Genomic DNA, 12,762 nt, shown 5'->3' with positions numbered 1-12,762 from the left:
ACTTATAAATGTCCGCTAGGGCTACTATCAGGCCCTATTTATCATAATTTTCGGTTTCCACGTAAATAGCATTCTCCGCAGCCGCAAAAATTGAACTATTTTTTATCTCCGCGCATTTTTCATTTTCAGTCGTATGCCGACTTCCATCGGACTAGCTCTACGCTCGCAATGAACTTAATACGTACATCCATCACCAGATCGATGCCTGTATGCGTGCGGCAGGCTATAAACGGCGTTATAAGTGTTCACCCGCCGCGCGCGCGCGCGCGCGCATGTGTGTATGCGCATCAGCGTGCTCGTGCATGGAACGGGGCCAGGCTAGCCAGTTGCGTTTGAGGAAAACCTCGAATCGAGCGATAATCCGTCGGTCGTTGATGCTTCGCTACGCTCGTCTTTCTCCAAGCGAGCGAGACGAGAAGAGTTGACGCCTTTTGCCTCCCCTTTTCCTTTGGGGATACCTGCCTTTTGGCAACATTTTACGCCCCGTGCCCCCCCCCCTCTTTTCCATTTCATTTCCACTCTATTCGACAAAACATCCAAGACTGCCGTAGCCGATGACGTCTCGCGTTATGTCCAAACTATCGGAACTTCCTGAATGACTGACTGTTGATAGCGAGACGTTAGCGACCAGCTCTCGTCCGACTGCGAAATGCAGAATAATAATAATAATAATAATATGCGTGCGTGAGTGTGGGAAGCACGTATGATAATTTCGATTCGACTTTGATCCGGGAAAGAGTAATTGGAGTGACGCAACAATATCGCAAACGCAACGGTATCGCGACACATCGACAATTTTGTCGAAGAGAATCGGAAAAAACGGGACAGGGTGTAATGCGAACTATTAGATTCTCGGATTCGTGAGAATCCGCTGGTCGCGTAATCCAGCGTTATCGCTAATTGCGACAGCCTCGGTTGTTTGCCAAAATTCAGGCGTGGATGTGCTTCTTTTCGAGCTTACGTCTGAGTCATACGTGACGATGCAAAATCTGATAAACGAGGACGTCATATCTCCCGATATATATTTTTCTCCGAACAGGAAATCGCTAATGGCCAGCTCCGGAATAAAGTAACGTCGTGAAGTAGCAAGTAACAATCTGAGGAAATCGATACGTGTCCACGCAAAAGCAAGCTATGACGACGCCATGGGCCAACGGCGCCGCCTTTCTCTTCGCCGAAAATATCAAATTATACTTCTGCTCGTAAACGGGACAGCACAATTCACGTGCCTCGTGAACCATTTTCATCGTCGTAAATGAAGGTTCAATTATAAAGTAATATAAAAATTGCAAACCAATATAAACTGTATAATAAACACACGAAATGACATATAAAATAACAATGTATTTTTCCTACGTATCAACACATACGTGACGATAAAACGTTTTCTCATTCTCTTCTCTGGAAAATATTTATGCAGAACGTATTGTTATTATAATTAATAATTTATGACTTTTGCGCTTTATTGCGCATAGAATGCTACCAAGCGAATTAATAATTAACGCTCTTTTGCATCGAATTGTTGCGAGTGACCGTATCTTGAAAAAGCGTGCCGTTGGAAACACCGTAATGCCTTTCGGTGTTGCCAAAGCTCTCACGGCAAACGGAAGATATAGGCGTAGGTAGATCTGGCAACGCGGAAAGGAACGCTGCTAGCTGGCCGGACTGTTTTCGTGACACGCGTTGCTTTAACCCTTTCGAAGACTCAGCGCACACCCAGTGCCAGCCAAGAATTGAGAACATGGACCCGTCATTTTCCCGATATATTCAAGTTTCCTCTGTAACGTTACGGAAATTATATTTGTCCCTTTGAGGCGCGTGCTCCCGCTAAGCAGTCTCATTTAATCACCTGCTCGAATGTGTGAGAGAGAGAGACTGCATAATTAAATTAGTCAAAGTACATTCATGCGTATAATGCAGCTCTATCTCTCAACGTTCTACATTAGAACGTTGCGAAACCATGTGACGAAAACGATCGAAACGAATTCAATCTAAGCTGATCTGCGGCCTGGAAGACTAAAATCACCAAAATTCCCGTGTTTTCCACGGGCGGGGTACACGTGAGAGCGATGACAAAGAGAAGCTGTGTCTCTTTGGGAAACGGGCGCAGAAACGTAGAAACGCGTCATTACGCGACATGCGTGAATTACGTAATTATCTTTCTATCGAAAGGCTAAGGCCTGGCGAGAGGAGAAACAGAGAGGGAGGGAGAGGGAGAGAGATTACGCGAAATTTACACGTATGATAAAATTGATGGCTCGCTTGCACGACGGCCTCTGCGCCGATGGCGAAGCGGGGCGAAACCTTGCGAAATATTTTCTGACTTCCGATAGTGTCGCGTATGGTAAACGCTCGTGCGAGTCGCCGATATATTCGGCAGAAACATCGTAGCTTTTTCAAGCTTTCAGCTGTGAGCCGCATTTGCCTATTTTTACACAATAAACCTTCGAAGAACAAGAAAACAGGAAAAATCGCGTTAAAAAGTAAAAAATAAAAAATCATATTAGAGATCGAAACAGTATATCTGAAAAATTCGATAAGATGTACTGTGTGTGTGTGTACATAATTACTAAATAGATAACTCGACATGGAACTGCGCAATTATCAAAATAAATGAGACTAACAAATAACAATGTAGATTTAAGACGGAAATCGTCATCGAATGTGAAACTAGCGATTTATCGCAGCGCACATTTTCGATAAGGACACATGTGTGCAAGGTATGATACAATAAAATACTTTTAATAATACGATACGCCGATATGTAGGTGCAGCTTTCCACGCGCTAGCACAACCAAAAAGGTTTTCGAGCGAATTGGCCTACTAAGTATGCGACGTTTCCACACGAGATCGATAGGCAGCGCTGTTTTTCTCGATTAAAGTATCCGGCAGATAACTGATAGCGTACCTACTTGATCGTCACACGAATACGAACTTATATAACACTAGGCGTGTGCCCCGAAATTAAATGTTCGGGATATTCTCAGTATTGAGGACGATCGTACATGAATTCTTTCCTACTTATTTTTATCGAAATAGAGCATCTATTTATACGTGGCGCAGGATCTCCAAATGTACGGTGAAGATAAAAAGTGGGTTGCACAGAAACTACGAAGCATCGGATAATTCCGAAATGATTTCGTCCCCGCTCGAATTCCTCTCTGTTCACGGAAAACAATTCGGTAAAGAATTAAGGGGGGAGCCTGCTTTAGAACGCTGAAAATAAGGTATATTTTACGAATTGTTTTTGGAGAAACTATACAGCGGATCATTATAAAACTTTTATGCATTTATTAGTACATGTTTAAAGATAAAAAAATTATTTTTTTATTTGAATGTATCGCTCGTAGAGGTCGTCCTGGAGAAATCTTAGTGCAGCCGCGTCGCCGGCATTGCAAATTGGTGAGCATTCTCCTGCCTCCAAATTTCGTCTAAACTGAAAAATTGAAATATGTTCTCGTTATTTATGAGTTCCCATCGTCGATGAACCAAAGAGAGAAGAAAAAAGTTGAAAAGTGCCAAAATGGTGGAGCTTAGAACACAAAAGTACGAATTTTAGGCAAAGTTGTTGAACTTTTTCATGCAAAAGTAATTGTTTAACTTAATGTTTTTATGAATATTAAAGGTTCATCGACGATGGGAATTCATAAATAACGAGAAAATATTTCAATTTTTCAGTTTGGATGAAATTTGGAGGCAGGAGAATGCTCGCCAATTTACAATGCATTTATTAGTACATGTTTAAAGATAAAAACAATTATTTTTTGATTTGAATATATCGCTCGTAGAGGTCGTCCTGGAGAAATCTTAGTGCAGCTGCGTCGCCGGCATTGCAAATTGGTGAGCATTCTCCTGCCTCCAAATTTCGTCTAAACTGAAAAATTGAAATGTGTTCTCGTTATTTATGAGTTCCCATCGTCGATGAACCAAAGAGAGAAGAAAAAAGTTGAAAAGTGCCAGAATGGTGGAGCTTAGAACACAAAAGTACGATTTTTAGGCAAAGTTTTTGAACTTTTTCATGCAAAAATAATTGTTTCACTTAATGTTTTTATGAATATTAAAGGTTCATCGACGATGGGAATTCATAAATAACGAGAAAATATTTCAATTTTTCAGTTTGGATGAAATTTGGAGGCAGGAGAATGCTCGCCAATTTACAATGCATTTATTAGTACATGTTTAAAGATAAAAACAATTATTTTTTTATTTGAATGTATCGCTCGTAGAGGTCGTCCTGGAGAAATCTTAGTGCAGCCGCGTCGCCGGCATTGCAAATTGGTGAGCATTCTCCTGCCTCCAAATTTCGTCTAAACTGAAAAATTGAAATATTTTCTCGTTATTTATGAATTCCCATCGTCGATGAACCAAAGAGAGAAGAAAAAAGTTGAAAAGTGCCAGAATGGTGGAGCTTAGAACACAAAAGTACGAGTTTTAGGCAAAGTTGTTGAACTTTTTCATGCAAAAGTAATTATTTAACTTAATGTTTTTATGAATATTAAAGGTTCATCGACGATGGGAATTCATAAATAACGAGAAAATATTTCAATTTTTCAGTTTGGATGAAATTTGGAGGCAGGAGAATGCTCGCCAATTTACAATGCATTTATTAGTACATGTTTAAAGATAAAAAAAATTATTTTTTGATTTGAATGTATCGCTCGTAGAGGTCGTCCTGGAGAAATCTTAGTGCAGCCGCGTCGCCGGCATTGCAAATTGGTGAGCATTCTCCTGCCTCCAAATTTCGTCTAAACTGAAAAATTGAAATATGTTCTCGTTATTTATGAGTTCCCATCGTCGATGAACCAAAGAGAGAAGAAAAAAGTTGAAAAGTGCCAAAATGGTGGAGCTTAGAACACAAAAGTACGAGTTTTAGGCAAAGTTGTTGAACTTTTTCATGCAAAAGTAATTGTTTAACTTAATGTTTTTATGAATATTAAAGGTTCATCGACGATGGGAATTCATAAATAACGAGAAAATATTTCAATTTTTCAGTTTGGATGAAATTTGGAGGCAGGAGAATGCTCACCAATTTACAATGCATTTATTAGTACATGTTTAAAGATAAAAAAATTATTTTTTGATTTGAATGTATCGCTCGTAGAGGTCGTCCTGGAGAAATCTTAGTGCAGCCGCGTCGCCGGCATTGCAAATTGGTGAGCATTCTCCTGCCTCCAAATTTCGTCTAAACTGAAAAATTGAAATGTGTTCTCGTTATTTATGAATTCCCATCGTCGATGAACCAAAGAGAGAAGAAAAGAGTTGAAAAGTGCCAGAATGGTGGAGCTTAGAACACAAAAGTACGATTTTTAGGCAAAGTTTTTGAACTTTTTCATGCAAAAATAATTGTTTAACTTAATGTTTTTATGAATATTAAAGGTTCATCGACGATGGGAATTCATAAATAACGAGAAAATATTTCAATTTTTCAGTTTGGATGAAATTTGGAGGCAGGAGAATGCTCGCCAATTTACAATGCATTTATTAGTACATGTTTAAAGATAAAAACAATTATTTTTTTATTTGAATATATCGCTCGTAGAGGTCGTCCTGGAGAAATCTTAGTGCAGCCGCGTCGCCGGCATTGCAAATTGGTGAGCATTCTCCTGCCTCCAAATTTCGTCTAAACTGAAAAATTGAAATATGTTCTCGTTATTTATGAGTTCCCATCGTCGATGAACCAAAGAGAGAAGAAAAAAGTTGAAAAGTGCCAGAATGGTGGAGCTTAGAACACAAAAGTACGATTTTTAGGCAAAGTTTTTGAACTTTTTCATGCAAAAATAATTGTTTAACTTAATGTTTTTATGAATATTAAAGGTTCATCGACGATGGGAATTCATAAATAACGAGAAAATATTTCAATTTTTCAGTTTGGATGAAATTTGGAGGCAGGAGAATGCTCACCAATTTACAATGCCAGCTGCACTAAGATGCCTCCAGGACGACCTCTACAGGCGATATATTTAAATAAAAAAATAATTTTTTTTATCTTTAAACATGTACTAATAAATGCATCAAAGTTTTATAATGATCCGCTGTATAGTTTCTCCAAAAAAAATTCGTAAAATTATACCTTATTTTCAACGTTCTAAAGCAGGCTCCCCCCTTAATACGGTACAGAGAGTTGTACCGAATAGACTAGTCACAGATTGCAGGATACTCGGACACTCGGTATATGTCCAGAAATATTGTGGAAGTAGAGCTTTTCTAACAGAGCACGGGCCCCGGAGGCCAAGAATGTTCCGCGCGCGACGGCGGCGGCCATCTCGTAAGGTCGTTTCGAGCTGGCCAACGTATACAGGGTGTATCAAATGTCGCGCACTTTCTCTCGGCCTAGCGAACGTTAAAGGCCAAACTAAGTAGAATGCCGCTTACTTCAATGTCGAGACATTCATTAGATATGCGAGGACGAGGCATTCAAAGTGACGACGCGAGGGTATCTCCAAAACCGCGCGAAAAAAATGTTGCAGAGATACATAGTTGTAAAATTCGAGAGGCAACATTCCATGTTAATTACAATGGTCACGTGATTTTGCAGAAATTGCAGCAGAGGAGAATTTCAACAGAGAACCGATCGGTGAAAGAAAATATCTTCTGTGGCAAATATTTGTCAGGATATTAATTCACTCTCGTATAAATATTTCCTCGATTATTTCGAATAAACATTTAATAATTCTAATTGTACTTTTAATTGCTGAGCTATTAAGGAATTGTATATTCGAGCAAATTAACATTGATTTCATATTAAAATCTGCGAAAATTGCATTTTTGTCATCAATCCCGATTCTTGTGATTCGAAGGAAATGTATTTTTCGCTGAAAAAACGTTTATACTCGAACAGCCACCGCGAGATACGAGCGCGATTTATCTCTCTCGATTGCCGTCGGTGATGATTCGACGACGGCAGTATCGATGGCGAGGTACCTCCTTAATGATTCGATAAGACGGACCACTTGGACTGCTCGTTACACAATGTTCGGAATTTGTCGCACGTCAAGTAATATCAGCGTCAGAAACAATCGTCCAAGCCAGCTCGGCGAAACTCAAGTTTACGGCGAGCACGATTGCTGTTGCGAGATTCAAAGTGTGTGCTGACGTGTCGTCGAGAACTCACCAAAGTCACTACCTGTATTTCTAGTGGAATAATAAACTAATCAAGCAACCTGGCAACGATAAATACATAAAACGTCCCATTTTGCATTTCCATTAAAATTGTTTAATAATGTTCTCGTTTTCACATCACACTTTCTCCATTTCAATTTCGTCTTTTTGTCCTTTTAACACTTACGCACTTATCCCTCATCTCCATTTTAGCAGAGAGGAGGGAGTATAAAAAAGCGCAGATGCACAGTCTGGATTCGAGAAGAACATGAAAACGCATTAACAGAACGTGACTATATGCTTCCTCTAATTGTAAGTTTCCCTTATTTCACATTTTTGCACTTGAAACAAGAACAGTGCCAAATATGTGCTTTGACAAGGAAGGAAAGTAAGAAGACAAATGTGGAAACTAATAACGACTGCAGACCAGTATATACCATAAAATAAATAAATCACACGTAAATAAAAGATAGATTCAAGTAATAAGCAAATTCTCCAAAAATTCGCGCGACTGATACTGATTTACTGTTTGTCTTGCGGTTATTCCATACGTCGTTGCTGCGGACTAAAAGTTCCGACTCGTGCCACTTTCACTTTCAATCCACCGAGTAATGAGCTACGGGCCGAAATAACGATTGATTGATAACTCGGTGGGCCGCATAACGAGCGACTCGAAAGAAACAATGCGATTGAATCAATGTCGCAAAAGCAACGAGCGTCGATGCGAGTAAACGCGAGTCCTACCCGGGGGACTCGCGTCGTATACTTGGCAGCAAACGCCAACGTTTAAATTAGCAACGGCGTGCAAGAAAATCATAAGCGATCGCCGGCTCGATCGTGCGAGTTATGAAAAATTGTCCAGAACGAGCGGCGAACTGCAGTTCGCCGCCTCTCTTCCTGCATATCGTCACGCGGCTAGAAAAGCGTTACAATTCCGCAATTTCGACATTTTCGCGAATCAATGTCGAAATTCCAAACCGGAAATTATCAATCACCGACTCAGAAAAAAAAAGAACACAGAAAGCATTTTCAGGCTTTTCCACGAATCTATCAAAATAGAACGCAGAACGATTAAAGATAGTGTTATTTAAACAAATAATATATAAGCTTAAGGTATTTAAGATTTAAGTTTTTAATTTTGTAGACTAATATGGTTTGCGATCGGAATTCTTGTTGCATCGCTACGGAACGAAACTTTGTAACGATAATCTCGCGGGTTTGATCGAACGTTATAATCGTATTCTTCAAAATATGCTTTTCGACATCATAACACTGTTCTCATAAACACTTCACTTGTACTGTATAACAACAATGTGTCCTCGACGCACGTTGCACTTTTATGAGCGAGTTGCGACGAAGCCACGTAGGATTTTACCCATGATCTCGTATTTGCAAACTTCAAATCCTAGATTAGAACGTTTTCCGCGACGTGATACTCGAAAGACGGCAAACAACGGAACATAAATAAGTTACATCGTTAAAAAAAAAAACGAATATTGCGACAAAAACTCATATGCAGCACAACTTGCGTCGATGCGAGTAAACGCGAGTCCTACCCGGTGGACTCGCGTCGTATACTTGGCAGCAAACGCCAACGTTTAAATTAGCAACGGCGTGCAAGAAAATCATAAGCGATCGCCGGCTCGATCGTGCGAGTTATGAAAAATTGTCCAGAACGAGCGGCGAACTGCAGTTCGCCGCCTCTCTTCCTGCATATCGTCACGCGGCTAGAAAAGCGTTACAATTCCGCAATACATTTTCGCGAATCAATGTCGATATTCCAAACCGGAAATTATCAATCACCGATTCAGAAAAAAAAGAACACAGAAAGCATTTTCAGGCTTTTCCACGAATCTATCAAAATAGAACGCAGAACGATTAAAGATAGTGTTATTTAAACAAATAATATATAAGCTTAAGGTATTTAAGATTTAAGTTTTTAATTTTGTAGACTAATATGGTTTGCGATCGGAATTCTTGTTGCATCGCTACGGAACGAAACTTTGTAACGATAATCTCGCGGGTTTGATCGAACGTTATAATCGTATTCTTCAAAATATGCTTTTCGACATCGTAACACTGTTCTCATAAACACTTCACTTGTACTGTATAACAACAATGTGTCCTCGACGCACGTTGCACTTTTATGAGCGAGTTGCGACGAAGCCACGTAGGATTTCACCCATGATCTCGTATTTGCAAACTTCAAATCCTAGATTAGAACGTTTTCCGCGACGTGATACTCGAAAGACGGCAAACAACGGAACATAAATAAGTTACATCGTTAAAAAAAAAAACGAATATTGCGACAAAAACTCATATGCAGCACAACTTGCGTCGATGCGAGTAAACGCGAGTCCTACCCGGTGGACTCGCGTCGTATACTTGGCAGCAAACGCCAACGTTTAAATTAGCAACGGCGTGCAAGAAAATCATAAGCGATCGCCGGCTCGATCGTGCGAGTTATGAAAAATTGTCCAGAACGAGCGGCGAACTGCAGTTCGCCGCCTCTCTTCCTGCATATCGTCACGCGGCTAGAAAAGCGTTACAATTCCGCAATTTCGACATTTTCGCGAATCAATGTCGAAATTCCAAACCGGAAATTATCAATCACCGATTCAGAAAAAAAAGAACACAGAAAGCATTTTCAGGCTTTTCCACGAATCTATCAAAATAGAACGCAGAACGATTAAAGATAGTGTTATTTAAACAAATAATATATAAGCTTAAGGTATTTAAGATTTAGGTTTTTAATTTTGAGGACTTTAATATGGTTTGCGATCGGAATTCTTGTTGCATCGCTACGGAACGAAACTTTGTAACGATAATCTCGCGGGTTTGATCGAACGTTATAATCGTATTCTTCAAAATATGCTTTTCGACATCGTAACACTGTTCTCATAAACACTTCACTTGTACTGTATAACAACAATGTGTCCTCGACGCACGTTGCACTTTTATGAGCGAGTTGCGACGAAGCCACGTAGGATTTCACCCATGATCTCGTATTTGCAAACTTCAAATCCTAGATTAGAACGTTTTCCGCGACGTGATACTCGAAAGACGGCAAACAACGGAACATAAATAAGTTACATCGTTAAAAAAAAAAAACGAATATTGCGACAAACTCATATGCAGCACAACTTGCGTCGATGCGATCATACTGCTGAGGGAGACCCGTTGATCTCGTCACTCGCTTTGGCATGAAGCTTCACAGTCGAAGCGAGTCGATTATCGAATCAGGCATTTCGTAAAATAACAGTCAAAGAAATAGGCATCAAGGCAGGTGTTTTACGCCGCGACCCAGTTACGCGTACTTCTTTCCATTGCACATCGCGATAATACCGCGTGTTACATTAACACGCGCGTATCAGCGAGATGTTTAATATTTCCGCGAGCCATCGCGCGTGCTCGAGTGGCTAGCGGCCTACCCGCGTATCCACGACGGACATCAGAGTCCAATTCCCGATTCCTTCCGGAAAGATACAAGAGGAGCATCCTCGGGCGTCGCGCGCCGTCGGAACGACGCTCACTTCCGGCGCCTTGCTAGGTGACACCAGAGAGAGAGACTACCACGGGTCCAGAGGAGAAGCGAGTCGGGCAGGCGAAAGTCGCTGTTCGTTGTCGCACTCGGTTGAAAGACCCCTCGCGGATGAAAACGGTCATTTGTCCCTTTCGGGACACCGTCGCTCTCTAGCTTGCGGCGGACCCGAGAGCAAGCAGCTCGTCGTCCTCCGCCTCGCTTCCCCGCTGGCCCCCGCGTGTCGCACCCCGCATCGGGGCCGCAATAAAGCGCGTGATATACGTACGCGATCGTCGGTCGGGCGGTGTCGGTCGGCCTCCTCGCTATCTTCAAGTTCACACGCGGAGCGGCCGCTGCGCCGAGGTATCCCCTATTAATAGGCCCGTTATTTTCGGGGCTCTCGTAGCGTCGTGGCAGCGCGTCGGCGAGTGCGCCCCGCGTTGCTCCTGTATCTCGGCTTGCACAAAAACGCGGAGATCATCGGAGACCGCCGCGTCGGTCGCACGCATACCTTACTGAGCACACACAAAGAGAGAGAGCGCGGCGACGTGAGGCGATGACGATAACTCCGTCGACGGCGAGAATACGTGGACGGGCGGGCGCGCGACGCGGCGAGGAGACGGATTCGGTAGGAGACCCGGACAATAGGGCAGAACCGAATGCGGGGGTGATGGGGCACCAGCACTAGCTTCAACGACGCATCATCGCGGCGAAGAAACGGGCACGGGCGCGATAGCGAGCACTCGGTCGGTAATCGCGGCACCTTTGCGCGCACGGCGCGTGTAGTAAACACGATGCGTTGTCCGATGCGTCGATTATTGCTGGCGATGGACGATCGGAGAGGAATCGAAAAAGGTGCGAGCGAGCGAACGGAACGACGAACGGACGAGCGAGCGAGCGAATGAACGAATGAACGGACGGACGGACGGACCGGGCGGATGGATGAACGAGCGCACGTATGATAAAGAATCGAACATGAACGCGGCGAGCGTGCACCACGTACGTGCGGTCGAGACAAACGCGGTCACATTACTGCGGCGCGACGCGACGCGACGCGGCGCATAGCGTCGCGTCGTTCTCCAAAGCCACGACAACGTTGGGAAAATGCGTGTTTCACTGTGTACACTGCACGGCGACACTATACTGTAATGCGAATGTTGGGATTTTCGGATGCAGTGCGACCGCGGGCAACGTTTCACGTCATCTTCGTCATCATCTTCAGCTTCAGCTTCGTCTTCACCGTCGTCGTCATCGCCATCGTCGTGGCATGAGAAAGATCACTCCTTTTTCTTTTCCCTTTAGTCCCTATCCCGTTTATCCAGGATTAAAAAAATAAGGAGAATAAGTAGGGAATAAGGGAGAGAGAGAGAGGGGGGGGGAGAGAGAGAGCAAACTGGATGGAGGAAGAGGGAGAGGGAGGAAGAGAGAGAACGTATTCGTGGTGCGTAATTCACGTGTGTACGTGTACATATGTGCGTGTGGGTGCGAGGATGTGCGTGAGAAAGAAAATGAGAGATTACGCACACTCGCGTGATTGCCTAAAAGAGAGAATAAGAGAACCGAAGAAACGGCAGAGAGAGAGAGAGAGAGAGAGAGACGGATAAGTGCAAGGACAAAGAGAAACGGAAAAGGAGGAACAGACTTTTGTCACAAGTGCAACGACGAACGGACGTTTCGGAGCGGTTGCTCCTTCGGTGGTCCTCGAGCTGAACTTGGTGCGGAGGAGCCGTAACGCGGACGCGACGGCGCCGCTCGCACACTTCACGGTGCAGCTGCTCGCCGAGAACTTTGCCAACGACGGCCACGACGATGACGAGAACGCTGACGGTATCGACGACGATGACGGTGATAACGAGGAGGATCCTCGTCGCTCCCGCTCGCACGCACCAATCCTCCGAGAGGCTTACCCGCGGCGAACTACTCCCTTGGTATATCGTATTCCCTAGCGGAGAGCCGTTCTCTAACGGCGGAGAGCAGTGGCAAGCACCGCGACGACGACGACGACGATAACGACGGCGACGGCGACGGCGACGGCGACGGCTGCGGCAACGGTGGTGGCGGCGGCGGCGGCGACAGCAACAACGGCGGCGGGCCACCGCGATTAAAAAACACTCGCGTTCTCGCGCACTCGCGACCCGACG

The 12,762-nt window shown here is 43.4% G+C and overlaps 1 long non-coding RNA gene across 1 annotated transcript; it reads right to left on the bottom strand.

Annotated features, from left to right (window-relative positions):
- Positions 1 to 7,190: 7,190 nt before the first annotated feature.
- On the bottom strand, positions 7,191 to 12,756 carry LOC113563401. The gene is made up of 2 exons (XR_003407448.1): positions 12,529 to 12,756; positions 7,191 to 11,136 (listed from the first exon to the last, which is right to left on the bottom strand). It is a non-coding gene; the product is annotated as an uncharacterized LOC113563401 (long non-coding RNA).
- Positions 12,757 to 12,762: the final 6 nt, after the last annotated feature.

This window comes from Ooceraea biroi, chromosome 14 (genome assembly GCF_003672135.1).
Source record: "Ooceraea biroi isolate clonal line C1 chromosome 14, Obir_v5.4, whole genome shotgun sequence".
Classification (NCBI taxonomy): Eukaryota; Metazoa; Arthropoda; class Insecta; order Hymenoptera; family Formicidae; genus Ooceraea; species Ooceraea biroi.
This window is presented reverse-complemented; position numbering and strand designations above follow the sequence as displayed.